Source organism: Canis aureus, chromosome 14, assembly GCF_053574225.1.
Source record: "Canis aureus isolate CA01 chromosome 14, VMU_Caureus_v.1.0, whole genome shotgun sequence".
NCBI classification, from domain to species: Eukaryota; Metazoa; Chordata; class Mammalia; order Carnivora; family Canidae; genus Canis; species Canis aureus.
Window position 1 is genome coordinate 57,344,986 of NC_135624.1, and position 25,274 is coordinate 57,370,259.

The following is a 25,274-nucleotide window of genomic DNA, read 5'->3' on the forward strand; positions in this document are numbered from 1 at the left end:
GGAAGGTGACAATCCTTCCTTCTTATTTTCTCTCCTTAAACAAGTGTTTGCTAAACACTGACTATTTATCAGGAACTATTCTAAATGCTGGAGATTTAAAGATGAATAATGCATAGTTTGGGAGCTTAAATTTTTATACTTTAAAGTAGGAGACCAATGTACCTATAAATAATGGCAATGCTAAAGTTGCCAAGGGGTTGCAAAGAAAGGGTCATTTACTCTGCTTAGAGTGCCAAGGAAAACTGAGATATAAAATGAATATTAGTTCATCAGGTTAAAGCAGGAGAGCAAGCCTCTTTTCTCACAAAGTTGAAGAATGAATCTCATAGACAAAGAAGAGTGAGCAAAGTGATAGAGTTTTATTAAGCAAGGATACCGAAAAAGCTCTCAGGAGTGAGAGGCATCCTGACCTCGGTGCCAATGAGGGCTTTTCACCTCTGGCCTTTTATTAGAAATTGACTAGGAAACTTGCCAGTAGTTAGGTCAGTGGCCTGGAACTAGACATGCCACTTATACATGGTGTGAGAAGTGAGAAAACTTCTCTTTCCAGTTTTGTTATCAAAACTGGAAAGAGAAGTATTAATACACATCTACTAGATCACTTGGTGCTCAGCATGGATTTTTTTTTTGGCTTCATTATGAAGAGCTTTCTTACTTTCTCTTGATGATCCAGTTCAATAAATCCTGCCAGATTGGTGCCTCTTTTCTTTGCCTTTAGGTTCCCAGAGGCATTAGGTAGCATCTTAAATTTTATTGAGACTATGGATAGATTGATTACCTCTTGGAAGTATTGCTGCTGTAGGAACTAAGAACTCTAGGACCTAAGGTTGTAGAATAATAAGCATGAGTCCTTCAAGTGAGTCACTGGGATAGATGATAAGCAAGGTCACTCCTAACTTCACTTTTTGCTTCCAGACCTATGTTTTCTATTTATTATGGTGATTGCATCATTTAATGGTTTTTGATTCATGATGGAAACCACATCCTGAAGTTTGGTGTCCAATCCTTGCCAGATAATATCTCCAAGCTAGAACTTCAACTGCATCGTCAAAATGCTGTCCCAATGCTCCATTAGACTGGTAACCACAGGGAGGTGCATATACTATTGGACCTAGATCCTGTGTTCATGTGCCCATTGTAACATGTGTTACATGTTACACCTTTGCTACAGTGTGGCTCTTGGTTTGAGGTGATATTATGCTTGTGACGTCCAATTGGATTAAACATTTTGCAATTTGTTGAGGCTTTGTGAGTAGGAAAGGCAAATCTGTACCTAAAATTCGTGGTAATTCTAGCCAAAATAAATCACTACTCTTTCCAGCATCAAAGGGGTACAATGTAGTAAACTTGCCACTGATTAGCTATTTGGTCTCCTGGATGGATGGTTTGTCTGGAATTGCCCCAGGTTAATCACTGAATGTCCTGTGTCCTGGATCACCCCTCATTCTTGGGCAATTTGAAGTTGTTGGTCACCCTACATGGTACTTTATCAGGGGCTCTGTTTCTGTCTCTGTCAATGGTCATTTGGACATTGGTCAGCAGCGGTAGCTAAATCAGCTTTGGTAATTAGGAGCTCATGTTGTTGGACCTATGCCCAAGTTCTATTTTTGCCATAATGGCTTGTTTATTCAAAGCCTAGTATGTCAGTGTTGGAATAGCTGATGTCAGAAACTGCCTAAAGTCAACAGGCTAAATCACTAGTCTACTTGTTTGCTTAGGCTTCTTTTTTTTTTTTTTTTTTAAGATTTTATTTATTTATTCATGAGAGATACAGAGGGAGAGGCGCAGAGACACAGGCAGAGGGAGAAGCAGGCTCCATGCAGGGAGCCCGATGTGGGATTCGATCCCGGGTCTCCAGGGTCACACCCTGGGCTGAAGGCAGCACTAGACCACTGAGCCATCCAGGCTGCCCTTTGCTTAGGCTTCTTATATGTTGGATGGTGTCATGAGTATCAACATGCCATACAAAGATTGTACCTTATTCTTATATCCATAATCATGCTTTATGCTTATGCACATAAGCCTCTTTGTATGCCTTTACTGACTTTTTCTTTTTAAATCTCTGATCTTTTCCTTCCCTAAGATCGCAATCAACAAGCCAAGGCATTTGCCAGTACCCATGATTCTAAGGATATTCATTTCCAGATGCCCATAAAGTTCTGTTCCACTTAATATTATTTCTTTTTCTGTATCTATTATTTATTTCCATATACCAAATATATGTTGGCGCATTTGAGGCTGATTTTGGTTGGTTAAGTAAGCATCTGGGAATATTGGTTGAATGCAGAGCAGGAGGGGACCGAGGACAAGCTGGGACCCACCATTTCCCTCACTTATGTATTCAAAAAACTGTAAAAACAGTTTACTATTCGTTTCTTTTCTATATTGTATCTCTACACAATCGTTCACATTGGTACAAATATTTCTTTCTAGATTTACATTAACTCACTTTTCATTTGTTCCCTAAATGTAATGCCATTCTCCCTTTCAGTCTCTTCAATAAGTAATTTTTCCATCTATTCTTTGCCTGCTTTTCTCAATATTTTCATTCTTCTGTCTTAGACTCTGTACCCTGAACTTTTTGGATAGCTCCCTTTCCTGAATTCAAATAAAGCCTTACTAACCTGTAGCCAATTATATTATATCCTTATTCTCTAGAAAGTAGATGATGTTAATCAGTAAATAAATTGAGTCTACCATCAATTGAGTGGCTTTATGGGGATCCCATATCTTTTAGCATAGGATTAATTCTAACTGAGGAGTATATGCTCTACTGAATATCAGGAAAAAAAATGTTTTGATGTATAAGAAGGTCCCTAATTTCTTAAGTAACACAATACATAATCACTGGCTTCATAAATGGATAAATCTTTTGAGTAAACTACAGGCTGTAACTTTGAAAAATTAATAAACTGCTATGTCAGAGGCTGACATCCCAGGGAATAATTCCTTGGAAGGAAATGATGCATTCTTATACTGCATGTACAGCTTCAAAGACTTGTGAAGTCATGGATGAGTCTGGGTGTTACAGGTATCATGTCAGAAAAGAAGTGGAATGTACAGGAATTTTCTGTTCTGATATATCTCTTTTGAGTTTTCAAAAGTCTGTATTTTATGATGCAAGACACAGGTGATGTATTTGTGGCATACATATTTCATGATGTGAATATGTAATGTGAATTTATGTAATGCATTTCTCTGCTATCAAGCGTAATGCATTTATTAATAGTGGAAATATATGGTATTGTTTCAAGAAAGCACTCAGATTTGTGTAACATTTTATACTCATCATGTAGTATTTGAATGTATATGACAATATTAAGTGATTAAGCTACAAAATTTGTTTTATGTCAATAAATTATATTCAGAGTATGCATTTGAAAGTATAAATAGTAAAGGACCCAGAGGTATCAATTACATCCCAAAGAATGGAGCAGTGCCAAAGCAAATACAAATTTCCCCATGACAAGTAATTTTATCCCTGTGTTTTAAAATTAAATCACTTTGGTGAACTTGAACACATGTAGTCTTTGGATTCAAATCCATTACTTTTCTCACTCCACATTTTTACATTTGTGTTTTCTGAATGGATATAGATCTCTTAAACCTGTAAAGAATATGGTGCTCATTTGGGAAATATATTTTTAAATGCTATCATTTCAGGGGATGCAGAAAATTTTGTCAAAAGCCAGAAACTCAGTTGTTCTTCAGCCATTCTTTGTTCCAAATGACAAGAGAACCATGAAGTAAATTTTATAGTTTGTTTTCAGTGAACTTTATCCAAGCTGAAAAGTACTGAAAAATATGAAAAGATCTTGTTAGCATAATAGAACATTGTTTTTGTAGAGTTTGCAGGGGGAAGAGTGACGGAAGAGCTAATTGTTGAATAATTTTTAAGTGGAAAGGCAAATGAGAGGCATCATATAATATATTTTCAGAATTCTTAAGATGTGATACAAATCATGTTGAGTTGGTCACTGCGATTTTGTAAAGGCATGGATACTTTTTAAATGGGACCGAGAAAAACACCAAAGTCATAAATCAGTTGTATTGATTTTTTTGAAGTACTAGCCAACACCTATTATAACATCCTTAAAAATGCAAATATTAATTTTGTTGTCAGAAATATTTTATAAAAATGCAAATAAACTCTAAAAAATTAAAAGAAAACAAATGTTTGTTCTTACCTATGATACATATTTTACCACGTATAATGTATGTACTTATGTACAAAATACCATAAAACTTTAGTATAATTCCAATTAGCAATAATATCAGGAGTGTCTGACAAGAGAATCAAATTGTTATTAACTTTCACAGCATCAAAATATTGACCACAGTTCAGACAAACCAATTTATCATCTTATAAATATCTTTCTATAACCAATTCATTGTATTAAAAACTACCATGTCATCCCTTCCCTCTTTGTCCCTTACCTTCCTTTCCTTTCCTTTTCAGCAAAAGAGAGCTCACTGTTCTGCTCATTTTGTGATTTTTTTTTCTATTAAACTGGTCTGACAGTTATCGGGTTCTGTCAGCACCACTGAGAGTTTATGTGAAGTTGCATTGCTTTTGTAGCAAAGATTTTTCTGACAGCCCTAGATAGACATCTTCAAAACTGACTTTTAAACATAAAACAAAATAAATATTTTTTTAATTGGGAAAGTTCTGTTAATATATACTACATCTTCCAGTTGTCCTATATGCCACATATGCCATATTGCCATATATTCAGCCTATATTTGTACATCAATCCACAGATATTCATATTTTGCTTTTGTTTTGTTGGTTTACAGTTGAGGTAAACATGTACAGGATTAGCTGAGCATATTTATTTTATCAGTATTTCTCCTATATAACTCACAAAACTAAATTAATATTAATGAAGATGAAACATTACCAGACTGGAATTGTATATAAGAATTTGTGGTAAAATCTCAAAAAGAATTTCTTTCTCATGTTGCTTATATGGAAAACACTTTATTTTTCATTCCATCCTTTGCTATATACCTCAATGATTTCATAATAGTTCCTATTCCCCAAGGAAAATAAATTATAGCATTCAAGAGGGATTTCTTTTATTTGCATGAGTATTATGTAGTTTACACAAAGGAAAAGAGAAAAAAAAGATGAATTTGAAAAGATAAAAGGTAAATGTAAATATAGAAAAAAGAAGAAAGACAAATATAGGAAAAAAATCATTGCACAACAATTCAAGGATGGAAATGACTCAACTACAAGCCACTTCATGCATTTCAATCTGTGCCATATTCAAACTGTACACTTTTATACTATCAACCTACAAAAGCTCTAAATCTTGTGTCTGAATTACAGTTTATGCTTTTAACATCAAAGGCACAAACCGTCACACCCTCTGGGAGGTACCAGTGTATTTTGGCTCTTAAAAAACATGACTAGACTGGTTGTTGGTCACTAATTTGACCCGGTCAATCCTATTTATTTGGTGATATTTTTAAAATAGCCTTGATTATAATTAAATATCTCTAGTGAGGCAATTTTGCTATTTACCAACTGCCTGGTCTTTTAGGCTTAGAAGGAAAGAGGAAACTACTCTGTGATAAGCATTCTGAGACATTGTGAGCCAGAGGGTTCAACCTGAGGCAAGGTATTTCAAAACACTTATTGCCAAAGAAAGGATTTTGTGGTTCCAGTCTGTCATTAAATTTGGCAAAAGATTAATGTTGGATGATCTATGTTAACATATTTTATTCCTTGAACTAAGTTGTACTTACCTATGCTTTATTAAATTATAAAGATACTTTATAAAGTGTAACCACTAACTTTTTACCTAAAATTAAAGCAAAAAAAACCAAATCCTGATTTTCAAGAGGAATGATACCATGATATATATTTTTTAAATATTGGAAAGTTTTGAAAGTGAATACTTGAATGTAGATATTATATTTTGACTTTTGGTACCGTTTTCCTCTGGGGGCTCTAGGCCAACTAAATCTTTTTGGCTGATAGCATAGGGTAGGGAAATAAATCCAAAAAGTAAGCTGCTACATTATCTATAATAATGAGCCAAAATACACAGAAAGGTGACTTTTATTCTGTGATCCAAAATTCCATTCCATACATGGGTAATGCCAGTAGTTTAAACAGGTCATGCATAATGGATGTGCAACTATCAGATTTATTAATACTGTTTGCAACTAAAACAATAGAAGATACTACATGTTTGATCCAGAAACTCAAGTGTAGATAGGACTAATTTAACCCCTTTATTCTAGGGGAAAGGAGAGAAAATGAGTGAAAATATCAATGAGGATGACAGAACATGAGAGACTCCTAACTCTGGGAAATGAACAAGGGGTGGTGGAAGGGGAGGTGGGGTTGGGGTGATTGGGTGATGGGCACTGAGGGGAGCACCTGATGGGATGAGCATTGGCTGATGTGCTATATGTTGGCAAATTGAACTCCCCCAAAAAAGAAAGAAAACAATGTCCTTTCCTACTGATATTAACGAATGTCTGAAGATGAGCCAGGATGTACTGGTCTGCAGGGGAAGGGTTAGAGGTGCCCAGGAGATGATGATCTCCTCAGTCCACAAAGAAGTTGTGCAAGACCTGGAGAGCTAGTGTGCCTGTACTAATTGTCCACCTTGTCCATTTATCCCAGTGTTCATGCAAAGATTATTTTCTGTGTATGCCGTGACATTAAAAAAAAAAAAAGTCTCAAAGCCATTTTCTCCTAGACAGACTTTCTTTTAAGGTGAAACTAGTTAGGTACCATCTCTCACATTAGTAATATTCACTTAATTTGTATGTAATACTTTTCAATATAACCTATATCCCATAACATGTGGGTAAGGAGAAGAGTTTATTCACCAAGGAGCCCTAGTTGTGCTGTTTAGCATTTTGGAAACCTTAATTCTTCTTTATACCAGAGCTGTCCTCTTGATTCCCTGGTCTTCTATATTCTAAAGGAATGTGAAATGGAATACAATTCTTATTTCTTTTCCTATTTTCCTTGTTTCTACACAAAGGTCACGTTGATATGAACATTTTTGTAAATTTCCTAACCTAACCCACTTTTATCTACTCACTAGAGTTGACATCTTTCTTTTTTCCAGTACACTATGTTACTTTCTCACTAATACTGTTCACTCAATAATATATACTACTTGTATTTATCTATAGATCAACAGAAATGGCTTTTTCTTCTTATTTCTGGTTAATACACGAGGCTTTTATTTTATTTATTTTATTTTTTAAAAGATTTTATTTATTTATTCATGGGAGAGAGACACACACACACACACACACAAACACACAGAGAGCAGAGACACAGGTGGAGGGAGAAGCAGGCTCCATGCAGGGAGCCCGATGCGGGACTCGATCCAGGGACTCCAGGATCATGCCCTGAGCTGAAGGCAGACACTCAGCTGCTGAACCACCCACGCATCCCTCCCTACAAGAGGCTTTTAAACAATAGAGTGGTATTTTGGATTTTTTGTCCTGATGTTTATGGGAAAATAAATGCTGTAATTTGTTGGGTATGTGTAATATTGCAGATATTTTTGGAATTATCTGTATTAGCTGTGAAAATTGGCTACTTTTTGCTGTTTTTTAAAAAAACTCATATCAGCAACAATAAAGTCCAGCTAATAGACAAAAGTACAAGGCTGGCTTTTTTTTTTTTTTTTCTATTTGAATTTCTCTACCCAAGTAGCTCTCATTGCATATAGCCATAGTATAGTTTTCATAAAAATGAAAATGGACCTGCATTGATTGATTGTTTATAGTCATGTTACCTGCCTGTTTTATGTAAGCTTCCATACTAAAAGCCTTGAAATTTTTCTTGGCCAGCCATAAATACTTGGAATATTTCTTCTTCTCTTTGAAATATGAGAACCACTCCACAAAGTTTCTATCAGAATCATTACTCAAACATCATTTTTGGCAGAAAACACTGAACTTTGCTTAACACTAGTGGAATTGTTCCAATTATTGGCTGAACATGACAAAGAGAGTAAAAGACTTGTTCGGTGTGATCAAAAAACACTTCAGGGATTCTGAAATGTCCCCAGAAATTCCAAATCTCTAGAGTGGCCACATTAAGGTGAGGGTAGGAAGAAAACTAATGATATGTGCTGCTTGCATACTTGCTGAGGTGCTAATAGTTCACAGTTAAACTGTAATAGAACTGCGGAGGTCAGAAAACAGAGCATACCTACAAAGTGTTATATTCTCAGTATAAATTCCTCTGTAATATATAGTTTTCAAAGCAATGTGATTATATATTGCTACAAGAGGTGTTAGATTTTACCTAAGGGAATTACCATAAAGAAGCAGGATTGAAAAATATATATTGCTAGATACTCTCCATAGGTAATTTAAGAGCTTTGAATTCTTCAAGATCTCTATTACTCCAACTATTTCACCTATGAATCTTGGTCTTTGATTAACATTCTCAGATTATTATAGAAAAATAAAGAGGCCACAGGTAAAAATGTTCAAATGGAGATGGATATACAGCATATAAACTATGGATCTGGACTAGGCCATTTGGAATCAAAAGTAACTTATAAAGAACCATGATACTTTGGGTCTTGAGAAATACCAGAAGAAATAGACATTTTTACCAAGGAGAATGTGGTTGTACTGTATTATATTTGATATTATTGACTTATAGTTTGTGTTTTTATGCTTCTGCTTCATAGCACACAGTAGGTTCATTGCCAATGATTAAATTAAAGTTAGAAGCATGTGCAGACTAGGATAATTATGACCGAGGTCTGCCTGTTAGGGAAGCTAACTCTAGTGGGAAGGATAGTTATACAGGTTAAGGAAAAAAAAATCAGAAACCATGACTTTGTTGAGGGTCAAGTAGTACCTACAGGCTATCAGAGCTTCATGAGTTCAGAGATGTCAGCAAAAGCAGTTGTAGTTGGGGAACTCTAGGAAATAACAATACTTGATTGGATCTTTAAAGAATGAAAAAGAAAAGTCTCAAACAGAGAGGAGGTGGAGAGAGTATGGCAGGAGGTGGGCAACTTTCCAGGAACAACAGAGAGCTAGGGATTTGGGGTGAATAACTGAGTTTGGCTTAAGCAACTGATTTCCAATGGCAAACAGCTGGTGAGAAGATGGGACAGGCAGGCTGGAGCCAGAAGGGAAAGTGTGGCCCTTCCCCCAGGTGGTTGTTAGAAGAACCCTTTCCTTGATGCTTTTCTGTCCTGTACTGTGGGCCTGAGGAAGAGGGTGGTAGCAGTCAGGGCTGTTTGAAAATTTATTATTTTTAGTGTTGTTTTATTTTTAAATTCATTTGGTGGGACTTAAAGTCTATGGAGGAGGTTTATCCATATTTTTTTCCTTTTTTCTAAAACTATATTGGTTTAATTTTTGCATAAGGTCTTTTTTCCATAAAAATCTTCCCAAACTAACTGAACTATGTCATACATATGCACCCTCTAGTGTAGACCCAGAAAAAATTAAAGCCCTATCCAATTTTTTTATTGTCCTTCTGTGTGTGTAGGAAAGCAGTTCTTGAGCCTTCTTCAAAAGAGGGCATGGCTCTCTCTGTTACTGAACAACTAAACTGTTTCCATAGTAACCAACTTCTCAACCTCCCAGAACCCTCTCAATGGCCCTGGAGGTCTCAGAGGCACCACTATGTGTTGGCATGCATTTTCTAACAACCACAAATCGTTTTGGTCTGTGGCCAGTAGGATTAAATTGCTACAAAGTTTATTGATAAGTGCTCTGAGATTGACTAGGATCTCCAACTTCAGAAACACTAATTATTTGCCAGACATCATGCATCATGTAGACCTTTTGGCTAGATAGAATATAGTGTAAAGACAACATCACAGCATTCTCAGGCTTACCCTGGAGGCAATGTAAAATCAGATGATATGGTACTTTATTATCAGTTGCTAGTGCTTTGTTGGATCAAGAGAGATCATCATTAGGATGCCTTATTTTAAGGGATCAAGCAAGTTGAATTTACCAGGCCATAGGAGTAGGAAACTCAGAGGTAAGTTAAAGTAACAGGAAACTCAGAGGTAAGTTAAAGTGACAGAAGAATTAGTAGAGGTTAGTGTCATGGGAATCCAGAAGTGGAGAGATTTGAAGAAGGAAATGAATCAATGACACAAGAAAAATCTCTCTCTCTCTCTCTCTCTCACACACACACACACACACACACACACATTTGTTACATTCAATAATAAGGATATTATTGTTAACTTTTTTCCAAAGCAGTATTAGTGAAATGTTAGAGGACCAAAGGCAGTTAAGTGGAGAAATGAATGTGATGGGAAAAAAAGAAGAAGACGAAGACCTAGTAGTCTTTCAAGATATTTGGTAGTGGGTAAAAATGTTACTATAAAGCTATATGATAAGTAGTCAACAGAATTTTCTTTTGTTCTGTTCTTCTGGGTGAGATAATCTTGTGTATGTTTAAAAGCTGAAGACAAGAGTAATTAGAGTGAGAGAGACTGAATACACAGAGTAAAGAATAAAAAAGGGCTAACTGATAAAGTAACGCATTTGAAGACATAGGAAGAAAAGTGGAGGAATTGTCATTGAGCAAAAACAGGGTATCCAAAAACATATCTATATTCTTCCAAGAGTTACAGTAAAATGATAAAGATATATTCAGGAAAAAAGAAGATAGGTTAAGGGAAAGCAGTTAAAGTTTATTTTAATATTAAAAATTAAAATAGTATGTGCTTTGGTCTAATGATCACATTCCAGGTTAGGATGCATTTGGCGTAGCAGTAGGATCATGCTTGTAGATCATGCTCATTGTAGAATGTGCTTGATGTTATTATTTTCCCCAATGAAGTAGTTTAAGCAAACATTCTGCTTAGGAGTGAGGAAAATCTTTTCTTTAAATGAAACAAGACAAAAATCCTTACACTATTGGATTAATCTTAGCCCAGAGATATAGTAGGGGACTCAATCAAATAGACATTGTAGTCCACTCTAACACTTAAAACCTTACTTTGATTAAAGTAGAAACCATTAAATGAGCTATAGAATTGCACATTTACTATATCCTCAAACTGCCATTCCGTATGTGGTGAAGAACAGCATATATATATATATATATATATATATATATATATATATATATATATATATTTTATAGCTAGAACATATTATATTTTAATGTTGAAGGACTACTAACTTTACTAAATTTCTGTTGTTAGGGACACAAACTGTTGCAAAATGCCAAACATTTTGCAATTTTTGCAAACATTTTGCATTTTGCAAACATTGACTGTCAATGCTTAGATATATATTGCCCCCCCCAAATATAGAGATTATATATGACTAAAATATCATTAATTACTAGACACTAAAGGAAGGCTTAAGAAGACATTAAGGACACAAAATAAAGAGGATAAATGCTTTAGACTGATTTACTATATAGATAGATAGATAGATGGTAGATAGATAGATAGATAGATAGATAGATAGATAGATAGCCTGTATGGTGGGGGGTAAGGATGGAAGGAGAGAAAACAACTCTATTGTGATAATTCAGTGAAAGATGGAGTTAGACTGGACTAGGAGTATAGTAGTACAAGAGATGTAAAGAAGTGATTTGATTAGATGCATATTCAAAGGTAAGAGAGATGATATATTGATGTAAGTGGAACGTGGAGAAGCAGACACGTCAAGGATGACTCAGATTTTTTTCCTCATTATTGGAAATCATTTGGGGTAGAATATTAGGAATTTTGGGGCACAGTAAATGTGAAATCTCTAATAGGCATCTAATGGAGATGTCAAATAGCAAGTATGAGACCTGAGTTTATTAGGAAAATCTAGCTTGAATATATAAATGTAGATCTAGTCAGCAGATTGATATTATTTAAGGCTATGAGTTGGACAAGATAACCAAGGAAGTGAGTACAGATGAAGGAGAGATGGAGTTCAAGGTGATGTTTCATGGTGTGACAATGTTTAGAAACTGAGAAGATTAAGAGAAACCAGTGACGAAGACAAAAGGGCAAGTGCAGCCAAAATATACAATATCATAGAAGTAAAGGGAAGAAAAAACCTCAGGTATGAGTGAGTGAGCAAGTAGAGCATATATTATAGTTGATAGATTAAAAAGAGGATTAAGAATTTTCCATTGATTTTGGCAGTCTAGAGGCCATTAGTGACACTGAAGATAGCAATTAATGTTAATGTGGATTAGCCAAGATAAAAGTATGATTGGATTGGATACCAGAGAGGACAGAAGGCAAACCGAGAATGATAGGGATCTGAAAGGGATTATGAAGTCAAAATTTTAAAAATAATTATTTTTTGATATGAGAAATAATAACATGTTTGGCTGATGGCTATGTTCCAGGTCAGAAGAAAGAATTAATGACACAAGGGAGAAAGGGAAGGCAGCAAATTAGTCATGGGATCCAGTGCAAAAGTGAAGGGTTTGGACTTGGGTGAGATTTTGAATAGTTTATCCCTGGCAACAGGAGGGAAGTCATAGGAGGTATATATGTGTCTATGTCTATGTATATATATATGTAGAAACTTGCTCTTCTAATTGATTTTTTTTCCTCAGAGAAATATGCATAATCACCAGAAGGTAGAATTATGGAGGAGATATGGGATGCTCAGTGGAAAAGCAAGATCTATTATTGCATATAATAGTACAATTTTTCCAATCTCAACAAGATATCATCCATTAGCCCCCTCCTTTCTTCCCTTCCATTCTTACCCTGTAGCATGATGTTCTAATCAGTTACTGGAAAGTACTTTCAACACTCCAACCCCCTTATGTTTCACTCACATGTGCCTGGTAGGAAACCACATTAGTTCAACAAAAGGATCTCTCTTCTTTCTTTGTATTCATGCTGCTGAATGTACTAAGAGAATATCATTGGCAAAGTTACAGTTTTATGTTAAATATATGGACATAAACTCAGTTGGTAATTTGACGCTTAACTAGATACACAATTCTTTTTACCTGAAAAATTTGCTTATTCATCTTCTGACTATAATTTTTCTCTCTTCTTAATTTATTCATGTCTCCCTCTTTCTTTTTTTTAATTTAAATTCAATTAATTAACATATAATGTATTATTGATTTCAGAGGTAAAGGTCAGTGATTCATCAGTCTTATGTAATGCCCAGTGTTCATAATATCACCTGCCCTCCTTAATGTCCATCACGGAGATACCTTATGCCCCAACCTCCTCCCCTCCAGTCACCCTCAGTTTGTTTGTCTTACTCTTTCTTCTCCCTCCAAAATAATGACTTCACCTCACACCTCACTAAGAAAATTGAAATCATCAAATGGGACTCATTCATCTTTCCCTCACCAAATTTATAAATCAACCTGTAAATACAACCATATCTTCTTTCTTCATTTTTACTAAAAAGGTAAAATTGTCTCACTTCCCCAAAGCCCAATTCTTCCACATGTGTAATCAATCCTATTCTTTTTGTTTTGTTTTGTAAAGACAGTTCTTCTATTTCCATCTATATGCTATATCATAACTCTATTCATTCCCATCAGTGTAACCTTCTTTTTGAAAAATGTAATACTTCTTGCATTTAAATTTGCATTCAATTTATTAAAATTCAATATACTAGGTTCACTTAAAAGTTTCAAAGACATTGAAAAATAAATTCAAAACTTATGATGTATCTCAATTCCAAACTTATCACTGTTGTCCACACATAATTCTAACATAAATTATCAATATCATTCATTCTTTATTCAGGTCTTTTTTTTTTTTTTTTTTTTTTCATCACCAGTATTGCAACTGCACTTACTAATCCAGAAAAGCCTCATTTCCCTAACCAAGGAAGATATGAGTAGCCATTTTGATTATAGATACTCAGTTCTAGCCCAGAAACTGATTATGTCCCTAATGTGATTGAAATTTGACCTGACATTAGTTGGACCATATTTCCACTTATTTTAAGTTTGCCAGTCATTTCAATGGCACTTTCCAGATTCTGCCTACTAGTAACAACTTCTCGTGTCAATAAAATCTAATTTTTAGTTTTGAAAGTCAGGATCTCTGAGTCAGCAGAACTTAAGGTTTTGGGGAATTTGTTGTTGTTTTTGTTGTTTTATTTTTTCTTTCTCTCAATTTGGAGCCATCCTTTGTATTATATTTTTTAAAGAATATACAGCCCAGCTGTCTTGTGCTGGGCTCTCCTGAATAAATTTGATTCAGTGTATCTAAGAGGGAATGATAAAATCTTTAGTTTTTTTTTATACTTTTATCTCCTGTTCTATAGTGTTATCTATCTGAATCCCTATCATAACAATATTACAAATATGGTCTACTCAATCATCTTTTAATAGTGCCTTCTAATTATTCCAAATATAACTTATTTTTTTCATTTCTCTTTCTTTCGTCAATTCTCGGTAGTACCCTTGTATAACGAGTATCTACTTCTAAGTTAAGGAAGAACAAAATTTCAACTTTATATTTAGAGGAGAAATATTTTGTAAAGATATGTTTATCATCCTTCTGATCCTTCTCACTCAATCTGCGATGTAAGATGAATGATCTATGTGATCGGTGATGTTAGGTGAAGGAATGAAAAAACATGCATGGATGCCTATTAAATTAGTTAGGGTATGAGTTAGGTTTCTGTAAAGAAAAAAAATGCAAAAATTCATTGGATCTAACAGAACTTTATTTCTCTGTCATTTTTTGGCCCAGGGTTGACAGAAGTTTCAAAGGTATTAGGCATGCTCGATGAACAGGCATTTATTATCTTCAACACCTGACTTCCATTTCTTGACTTAAAATGGTTGTTCCAGTTGTTACCACTTCCCAGCAAGCATAAAGGAGGAAAGAGGCAATGAAATAGAGGGCAATAGCTTTCTTTTTCAATATGTTACCTGTGTGTCACACCTATTTATTTTACTTTCAATTTAATTGAGACTGTGGCCACTTAGTGACAAGGGAAACTGAGAAGTGTGCTTTATGTCTGTGCTGTCATGGTTCAAAGGCAAAGGCAGAAGAAGTTTGTTAACAAACAGCTGAATGGATGGCAAGGGGTGATTAGCAGTTTCTTCATTTCTGGTTACTCAAGTATTGATGCATATCATTTCTCTCACACAGGTTCTATTCTATGTAAAGTCCACCAGTTTTGGGTAATATGCACTGCTCTCCATTGAGGGGCATGTTATTATTCAAAGTTTGGTGACATGTATATTAATAGATGACTTACTTCCATCACTCCCTAGTCCTGTCATACACACACATACATGCATCCCTAATACACAGTGTAATGGGAATAGAGTATTGACATGAAAACTCCTTTGGCCATCTGGAATTGGGAAGAACATATAACACATGGTCATTAATGTATCATAATGATGGGCTGAGCTAAACAGAAATTATAAAGGCTTCCTCAGTTAGTGGTGGAAGAACTTCCTAGGTCAGACCTTGGTTCTTTTCTGAATTCTTCATTGTCCTTGGCTTTCAGTTTGCCTTCTAGAAGGTTTTCTTTCTTTTTTTTTTTTTTTAAGATTTTATTTATTTATTCATGAGAGACACACAGAGAGAAGCAGAGACATAGGCAGTGGGAGAAGCAAGCTTCCCGTAAGGAGCCCGATGTGGGACTCGATCCCAGGACTCCAGGATCACACCCTGGGCCAAAGGAAGATGTTCAATGGGTGAACCACCCAGGTCTCTAGAAGGTTTTAATGTTCATTATGTAGTCATTTGTTTTAATCATTAACACTTTTGTGTACATCGTTAAGTCTATTCTTCCTTTCTCAGATTAATTGAGGCTATATGAGGCTATATAATAGAAAAAAAAGTCTTGGCTATGAAAGAAACACTATATAAAATATGATCTACCATATTGAGCTGAGAAATCTTGGTGAGATGGATAGTGAAAAGGATGTGGAAAACAATTTTATCTCCTTTGAGTAGAGTTATATAGAAAAAATTAGCATTTCCAATATTGGTAGGCACCCAAACATTAAACTTAAGGCTATTCAAATTGTAAGCCATGAGATCAAAACAAATCTCTTTCAGGAGAACTGTGTTCCATCCAATCTCTGCTTATGACCTGGTTAATTCTTTCCTGTCTGCATTTATCTCATTCAGGATATTGCTGAAAGCAACAAGATTAAGTCATACAGGATGGAGCACACTTACCTTTCCAGAACCACATACGGGCTTGGAAAGCATGTGGTTTGCCTTCCATACTACTGCACTTACAGACCAAATATTCTGTTATGACATAATAAGTGTCGATAGTTTTTAAAACTAAGATTTTTATGTGCTTGAGGCTCATAGCTCCCCTGAGAAGCCAATGCTTCATTTGAAATTTTTATTATGATAGCATGACATTACAAAGTTCTAAATTATATATTAATTATAGTGTAATATAAGTTACTATAAAAATATGCATAGTTTCCATCTTTGATGTGCTATTTGTTTCCAGCTCTCAGAACCTAGAGAGAAAAAGAAAACAGATGATAAAATATTTTCTTTTTAAAGATGTGACCTGGAATTTGTTCCTATCATTTTTTCTGTCACTTAATCTGAACCATAACAAGAAAATGAAAGGCTGAGAAATTTGGTTTCTAGCTAGGAATCCATTTGCCTTGATAAAATTCAATGGCAAGGAGGTATAGTTCTAAAGTTATGAAGGAAAATGTGATACTGAGAGACAACAAATATTCTCTGTCGCATGTACCTGGATGGTGAAGATGTTCTTTTGTTCATACTCTTTATCCAGAAAATATGCTGAGATTGAGGCCTAGAATCTTAAAAAAACAAACAAACTCCTGAAAGCCGATTTCTCTATATACTGACAAGAAGGGACTGAAGTGTTTGAGGCAGCCCTTTTTTTTTTTTTTTCCCCACTTATACATGGATGGATAAATGGAGTCTGTTCTGCAGATTCAATCTTTCCTGGGACATAGCCCAAGCAACTTCCAGTTCAGCTTTACTAGCTATAGATTTGTTGCCATGATCTCAATATATCTTACTCTTGTATGTATTTATAATATTATTCTGAATTTGGTAGGGAAGAGAAGGGTGTAATTAACCATTTTTCTGAAACTTCAAAATCTCCTATTCATTTTTCAAAAAGATTTCATTTATTTATTTATGAGAGATAGAGAGAGTTATTAAATTGCACATGGAACCTGATGCAGGACTTAACCCCAGGACCTTGGGATCATGACCTGAGCTAAAGGCAGATGCTCAACCATTGAGCCACCTAAGTGACCCTCTCCTATTCATTTTTTAAAATAGCTTTCTGACCTGGCAATAGCTCCTCTGTTCTATCAAAAATTTTCATATCTAGTTCACCAATGGTCTTCATGTTGCCATATTCATAGACATCTTTCTGGACTCATCTTTTCTCAGCAGAGCTAGATCTTTTTTATTTAACAATTCTGACTTGTTTACAAGATTTCATACTTTCCTGATACTCATATTATCTCACTAGTTGATTCTTTCTCTTTTTTGATTCTTCTTTATTTAATCAAACTCTAATTATTATATTCTACTATAGGCCCAGAGGACTTGATCCTGAGATTTGTTTTTACATTCCCTCTGTAGTAAGTTACATTATTGTTCACAAACATTTATTCTTTCCTCTCCTTTACTGCTAACTTCCCAATGGATGATTATAACTTTTCATCTATTGGTCAAGGGACTTACTTTGGCCAGCTCTATATTAGCAGATCTACCATATGCTACTACTAAACAGGAGGTATAAATAAAATAGCATGTTTTGGTTTAGTTACTCTTGCTTTTCCCCTGTGCTATGAGAATGGCCAAGTCCTAAATTGCCACTGTTCCTTTACCATGGCATATAGAATTAAAGGACAAATGTAGAAGATACAAATCTGCCCCACAGATTACAACAGGAGCACAGCAATCCCACACAATCCATGTAAAAGGAGTGAGAAGTAACCTATGATATTGTTGGCCATTGAGGACTTAGACATTGTTTGTTATTCAACATTGTCTATCAAAAGCTGATTAATATATAAATCTGCACCTATGTTTTAGGTCAAAGATCACTCATTTGCACTGAGGCAAAAAAAATAATAAAACCATTAAGTGTGATAATTTGGAGAGTAACATAATGTGTCTAATAAAATTGTGGTTGTGACCTATAAGGTTTAGAAAATATATGTTAATGTGAGGATTAGTTATTAAATTGCATTGGATAAAATGCTATAATGTTTCAGGTAAAAGCAAGAAATGAGCTCAGGAAAAAAAAAATTAAAAGCAGACAAAATAAAATAAAACACCCTGCTTATTTTCTAGAAAGGATTAAAAGGAAATTAGAGTTTTGAATATCTGACATTTATAGGGCTAGGAAATATAATGGGTTCTCTTTTCTAATCAGAAAACATAAAATTAAGAAATGTTTTGAGACACAAAGCCTCATTAAGATGCATCCTTAGGTCAAAGACCAAATCATGGGCATAGCCATTAAAAACTAGCTCATGAAAAACACAAATCGTAAGCATGGTTTAATCCTTCGTTAAACTCTCTGAATAGATTATTTCATTTAATTTCTTTGTTATCACATGGTATCTGGTAAATTTTTTTAGTTTAATAAAATAGTTCAGAATAAAGCTAAGAGTATGAGCCAATGAAAGGAAGATCTACTGAAAATATCTATAATTAACCTAAAGAGAAAAATATATCTCAAAAATAATTGTATGGCTATTAGAATATTGGGCTGACTGGCATCAAATAGGTTTAAAAATGCAACCCTATTTTTAAGAAATCTGGACTTTTGAAATTACTGTAAGCTGGTAGTAAGAGAGTTTGTGATGATTCAATACGTAAAATGAACTTCTGGCTTGTAATTTCTATTGGAAAGAAAAAGAAAATTCTCATCACACAGAAGCCAAGGAGGCTAATTAAAACAAAACAAAACAAACAAACAAAAAACCCACAACTCTTCCCAGAAGCCAAAGCTTGGACCTATGGAGAACAATGAATCAAGAATTCCTCCCAGTGGACAAAACCAGAGACAAACCAAGGAACATGATCTACCACAAACTAGAGGCATCTGCAATGTTTGTCTAGCTGAATTTCCGTTATCTATGGACCAGTGGTTGATTGCTGTCTGTATCTCAGTATTCTCTTTTCAAACACTAATGCTTTTTTTTTTTTTGGTGGCTATTTCACCATTTTGTGACGGGCGTGTGAGCCTGAGGAGTACCATCATTTAAAATAAAGGTCATGGAGTGCCTGGATGGCTCAGTGATTGAGCGTCTGTCTACCTTTGGCTCAGGTTGTGATCCTGAGGTTCTGGGATTGAGTCTTGCATCGGGCTCCCCATGGGAAGCCTGCTTCCCCCTCTGCATATGTCTCTGCCTCTGTGTGTGTGTCTCTCATGAATAAATAAATAAAATCTTAAAAAAATAAAGTAGAGATTATTACAAAATGAATGATTTACAGTTTGATGCTATGATTGGATAAGATATTTAGGTTATCTTTCTTGAGATGTGTTTTTTGTGCAGAAAGAAAGAAAATAAATGTGACTAAGAGGGCAGAGTGTGTTCATTGATTGCTATTCACAAATATTTACCCTTCCTCTCTTCTCTTCACCCCTGCCATTGGAGAATATATTTCCTCATTCCACTTTTTTTTTTTTTTTTTCCAAATTTGCCCTAAGACCTATTTTGGGCAAATGAATGTGAGTAGCCATACTATTTGGCAGACTGAAGCATTAGATGTGATTACATGTGATTACATTGCCTCCTGATTGTGCTTCTACTGCAAGAAAGACATGACTAGTATAAGGTTGTACCTTCAAACTGGGTCCCAGGATAAGACATGTGCAACAAAGACTCAGGGAACTCATGGTCTACATATGTAATAGGAGCAAGAAATGAACTTATAAGTTTCTGAGATTTGGGGTTTTTAAGTTTCACAGCATAAATATCATGGTACCTAGCTGCCAAGCACATTTTATGTACTTGGAAAATTGCTCAATAGTTGACTCCTCTAGTCCAAAGTAGAAGCCAGGTATTCATTTTCACAGGGTCCTTTGCAACAAAGGCACAGGCTTATAAACTAGAATGTATACTAAGCCTACTGAGTGTGTCTACATGGACTTCAGTTCAAAAAAGATCATGTGGAAGCAGGTATCACATGGTGTTCATGTTTAATTGAGGATGACGGTGTGGGCTTTTAGGGGCAGTGGTGAGAGATAATCAAGTACCTATACCTAGAGTCCAAGACCACTGATTCCAAGAAAGATTTCTGATCCCAGAAGTAGTGACAGAAATTCTTCACTGTCACAGTCCTACAGTGTAGATTGGGCATAGCACCTTTGTGTGTGGTGTGCTTTTTGTAGTGGTATTGTTTTAATTTGCTGGGGTGTTTTAAGTTGCTTTCTTTTTCCTTCTCTCTTGCCCTTCCTTCCTTCCTTCCTTCCTTCCTTCCTTCCTTCCTTCCTTCCTTCCTTCCTTCCTTCCTTCCTTCCTTCCTTCCTCTGAATTACCTATGAATCAATTACACCATTTCCTGTGTCATGTTAAACCCTACATCTGAGTTTTCCATGATCTGGATACACTGAACTTCTGACCAATTCTAGAACACTGTATTTTTACAAACTCAAAGCCTTTGCCCATGATATGCTATTTGTGTGGGCATTTTCTCATAGCTCTTCTTTTTTTTTTTTTTTTTTTAAGATTTTATTTATTTATTCATGAAGGACTCAGAGAGAGAGAGAGAGAGAGAGAGAGGCAGAGACACAGGCAGAGAGAGAAGCAGGCTCCATGCAGGGAGCACGACGTGGGACTGGATCCGGATCTCGATCTGGTCACCACGACCACACCCCAGCTGAATGCGGGCGTTAAACTGCTGAGCCACCCAGGGATCCCCTCCAGTAGCTCTTCTTGAGTCTTCTCTTCATAGTCTTCTTGTCTTTTAAATTCTAAGGCAAATAAGTGTCCAATAAGGTTCTACTCTAATTAACACATAAGAGTCCTATCTCAATCTCTCCTTCACCACCCCAATTTTTAATTCTCTCAGAGCATCCTTTCTATTTAGTTTTTCCATAAAACCAAAAACTATAACTATTTTGTTTATTGGTGTATTTTCTCATTTGCTGAGTAAAATACAAGTTTCTTAACAACAGAGATCATTCATATTTTGGTAACTATATTATCTCCAGGTCCCATCAAAATATATATTTCATGGTGGAAGATTTTTTTAAAGATTTTATTTATTTATTCATGGGGGACACAGGGAAAGAGAAAGAAAGAGAGGCAGAGACACAGGCAGAGGGAGAAGCAGGCCCTGCAGGGGAGCCTAATGTGGGACTTGATTCTACCACCCCGGGATCATGCCCTGAGCCAAAGGTAGAGCTCAACCACTGAGCCACCCAGGCATCCCTGGATGAGGATTTCCAAGAAATGTTTATTTTATTTTATTTTTTAAAGAAGTTACTTTATTTATTTACTTATTTATTTTAATTTTTATTTATTTATGATATCACACAGAGAGAGAGAGAGAGGCAGAGACACAGGCAGAGGGAGAAGCAGGCTCCATGCAGGGAGCCCGACGTGGGACTCTATCCTGGGTCTTCAGGATCGTGCCCTGGGCCAAAGGCAGGCGCCAAACCGCTGCGCCACCCAGGGTTCCCTCCAAGAAATGTTTAAATTCCAACTCTGGTTAGAGAATATTAATGTGTAAAACATCTATATTTCTACGCTATTTTCTTTTCTCTAGCATAGCTTGGCAATGAAGGTATAAGAGCCAAAGCAGACATTGGGTCTGGTCTATACCTAGTATTAGAGCTTTCTTCCTAATGCATATGGGACAGAAGGAAGGAATGTAAGGGAATTGAGGGAATTTATGACCAAACAATACAATCTGAGCTGGGTAGAAAAATGAGTGTTATAATTATAAGAGGCTGTTGATAGATTGGAGAAAATGGTGGAATTAAAAGAAGTGAAGTCCAAATGTAATACAATTAAGGAATTCAAAATAGAAGATTGTGGTTATAAAGTACAGTGTATTATATTTTAAGTTTTCTGAGGCTGAAAAATGACAAGTGATGATAATTTCCAGAATCTAGCCATGTATATAAGGGCTGAAATAAATTAGATGTAAAATTCACTGGAGATCAAGGAAGGGAAAGGATGGGTTTTGGATGACTCTATTATTTAAGACTGAAATCTGCCAAGGTAACTCCTGCTAATTTATTTTCTAAAACTTAACCTTTGTATTACTGAATAACTTAATTAAATCCAACAAATGAGCAATTCAGTTCAACAGAAGTCTGCCAAGCATATAACCTATGCTATAGTTTGATCTCTATTATTTCTGATGAACATTGGAGAAGCACTCTTTCCTCTGGGCAGAGAAAACCCTCAGTTTGAATACATAGTTTGGGAAATAGAGCATGGACCATAGGTCTTACTGCTTCCTCAAGCCTAGTACTTTTGTGCTTGGTACATCTTGCACAAATATGCACCATGGTCCCAAATACACTCAATGAACAAAACTGTTGCAAGAGAAAAGGAAAGTCAAGGAATGTAACTGAGTCCCTAGCAAATGTACTAGCCATTGTGTTATGTTTCAAACAAGTTATCTCTTTTGATTCTCACCGTAACCACATATAGACAGAAGTTAAAGTCTCAACGTTCCAAGCAAGGTAATTGAGTTCCAAGGGGATAAATAACCTGTTCAAGTTTAAACAGCTCTATTAAATGGTGGAACTATAATATGAGCCCTTTCAGTTAGATTCTTTTCTGTTTAGCAAACAAATGCCAAAGTACACGGCTAAAAATAATACATTTTTCCCCTCATAATTCTGCGTGTTATCTGGGCAATTGTTCCAGTCTGGATCAGTTTGGCCAGGAAGAGACTGAATAAATAATCTAGAAAGCCTCCTTCCCATATTTGGAACAGTCAGAGTGACTGGGAAGACTTGGGACCCCCCCTCTATATTTTTTTCTTCATTTTGGGAGTCTTTTATAGCTTGTTCACATAGTGAAGAGTTTTTAACATATAAGATGGCAAACTTCCAGTACTCAAACACCTTTTAAGATTCACATTACATTTTCTAATGTCACATTGAGTAAAATAAGTCCTATGACCAAACCCAAAAGGAGATCATTTCTCCACTTCTTGAAAGGGGAAGAGGCAAAGTCACATTGCATAGCGGTATGCATATAGGGAAGGCAGGGATTTGTGGGTATTTTGAAATCTATCATAAAAACCTAATTTCAAACTCATGCTCTTTCTACCACATCGCATTGTTCGCTGACCATTTTTAATTCTAAGATGAAGATGACATTGTCTAAGCCTGTATGAAGCTGTGTAAATAAAAGAAAACATTCATTTAGGATCTACTACCTAGTTAGAGCAATCTCAAGAACTTCTCATTGTCAGGGACCCTTGGGTGGCTCAGCGGTTGAGTGTCTGTCTTTCAGCTCGGGTCATGATCCCAGGACCTGGGATCAAATTCCGCATCAGGCTTCCCCGAGGAGCCTGCTTCTCCCTTTGCCTGTCTCTGCCTCTCTCTCTTTGTGTCTCTATGAAGGGATAAATGAAATCTTAAAACAAAAACAAAAACAAAAAAACTTCTCATTACCTCATAATCATATTAGGGAGTAGTAATCTGGAGAATAATACCCCTCTTCAGACAGCCATTAAACAGTTTAAATCATGTTTTAGATATTAAAATAAAGTACTACAGAATACAGCTATAAATGGTGATAGAGATATCAGAAGCCTATAACTTTAATGAAAATTTCTTTTCAGTCATCTTTTTGGATGGCGAGCTTTTCCGGCCAAAAATTCTATTATGTAATAAAATAGAGTTCATTTTAGGCTATAAAATATGGCCCCCATTCTAACCACAAAAATCTCTGAGAAAAAAATATACACTCATCTACATATAATATATAGCATTTGATACATAGCATTACCTTAAACAGAATGGATATATACAAATGAATGTGCAGACACTATAATAATTTCAAATTTTTTTCAGAATGGCCTTGGTAGAACTGATAAATATAATCAGTTTAACTTAATTATCATTTTCATCAGTGTTGTTTATACCAAGTCAAACACTGAGTTAGATTAAAATCTATGGATTTTCTCATTTAATTCTTATAGTAACCCAAAGTGGGTAATGTTATTCATCTTACTTTATGTATGGGGAAATCTCTGAAGAACAGGAACTTTATGTAACTTGTGCATATTTCCATAGTGCAGCTATGGTGTTAGGCTAGTAATTTTAATCCAGATTTTGAACATTTAACTAATTTATCCTTCTTCAGTTTATATCAACTATTTTTATGATTAGATCCTTAATGTACACACCAACCACACTGATAGCCACTAAATATTTACATAAACATTTAGCCAAGAATGAAGATTACTAACTAAAAAAGATGACTGTTGCTCTTTTTACCCCATTTGCAGAGAAAAATTCAGAAATGTACTGGGAACATTCTTTAGGTTCTTGCAAATTCTGTTCTTCTTTTGGGAGGAGTTTAAAAGCTAATCGGTGCCTTCCATGTGGATATGAATTAGGTTTCACTAATAAGATGCATTTGTGTGAGTCCTGGAAGGTGACAATAAAGCAGAACCCTTCTTCCTGAGGTTCTTGGCTGTTTGAAACAAAGTTTGAAAGTGTGTAGGTGTCCTGTATTCATTCCCCTGCATCCCCTGGGATGGATGCTCATTCAGATATATGAAGTCACAAATGACAGCTTTGGTTGCCTAGGCTCCTCCCCATTGTGTCTACGAAGCAGTGGTGGTAGCAGTGGGGGACACAGCAGCTTCTTGCTTTTGGACTATCTTTAGCAGTTGTGTTAGAAGTAACAACTTCTATAATAATAAAGTAACTGCGGTAAAAGTATGTGAAAAGCAAAATTCCAAACTAGCTGTGTAGAGTGATCATGTGTGTGGGGGAAGAAAACCTCCATCACATAAGCAAATATGTGAGAATTCATTTTTCACAATATAGAAATGTATAATCACTCAAAATGTTCCTTAGATAATTATTTTTTTCTATTCGGACCTAGAGCGTATTGTTTTTCCAGCTGTATCCAAAATATAATTCGAAATATTTCACAGTGACTGTGTGCTTTTTGCATCACATTTTAGAATGTAATCTGTTCTGTAACCTGCACCTACTTCTCTATTTTCATAATATCCATATCTGATTAGAATGGATCAGCTACTATTGCCACCAGGGATCTGTTTAGTGTGGCTATTTTATCAGAATATATGTAGATTAGTGTTGGAGGGACTGTCCAATCTAATTTTACAGAGGATTAAACTGAAGCTGAGAGTTTA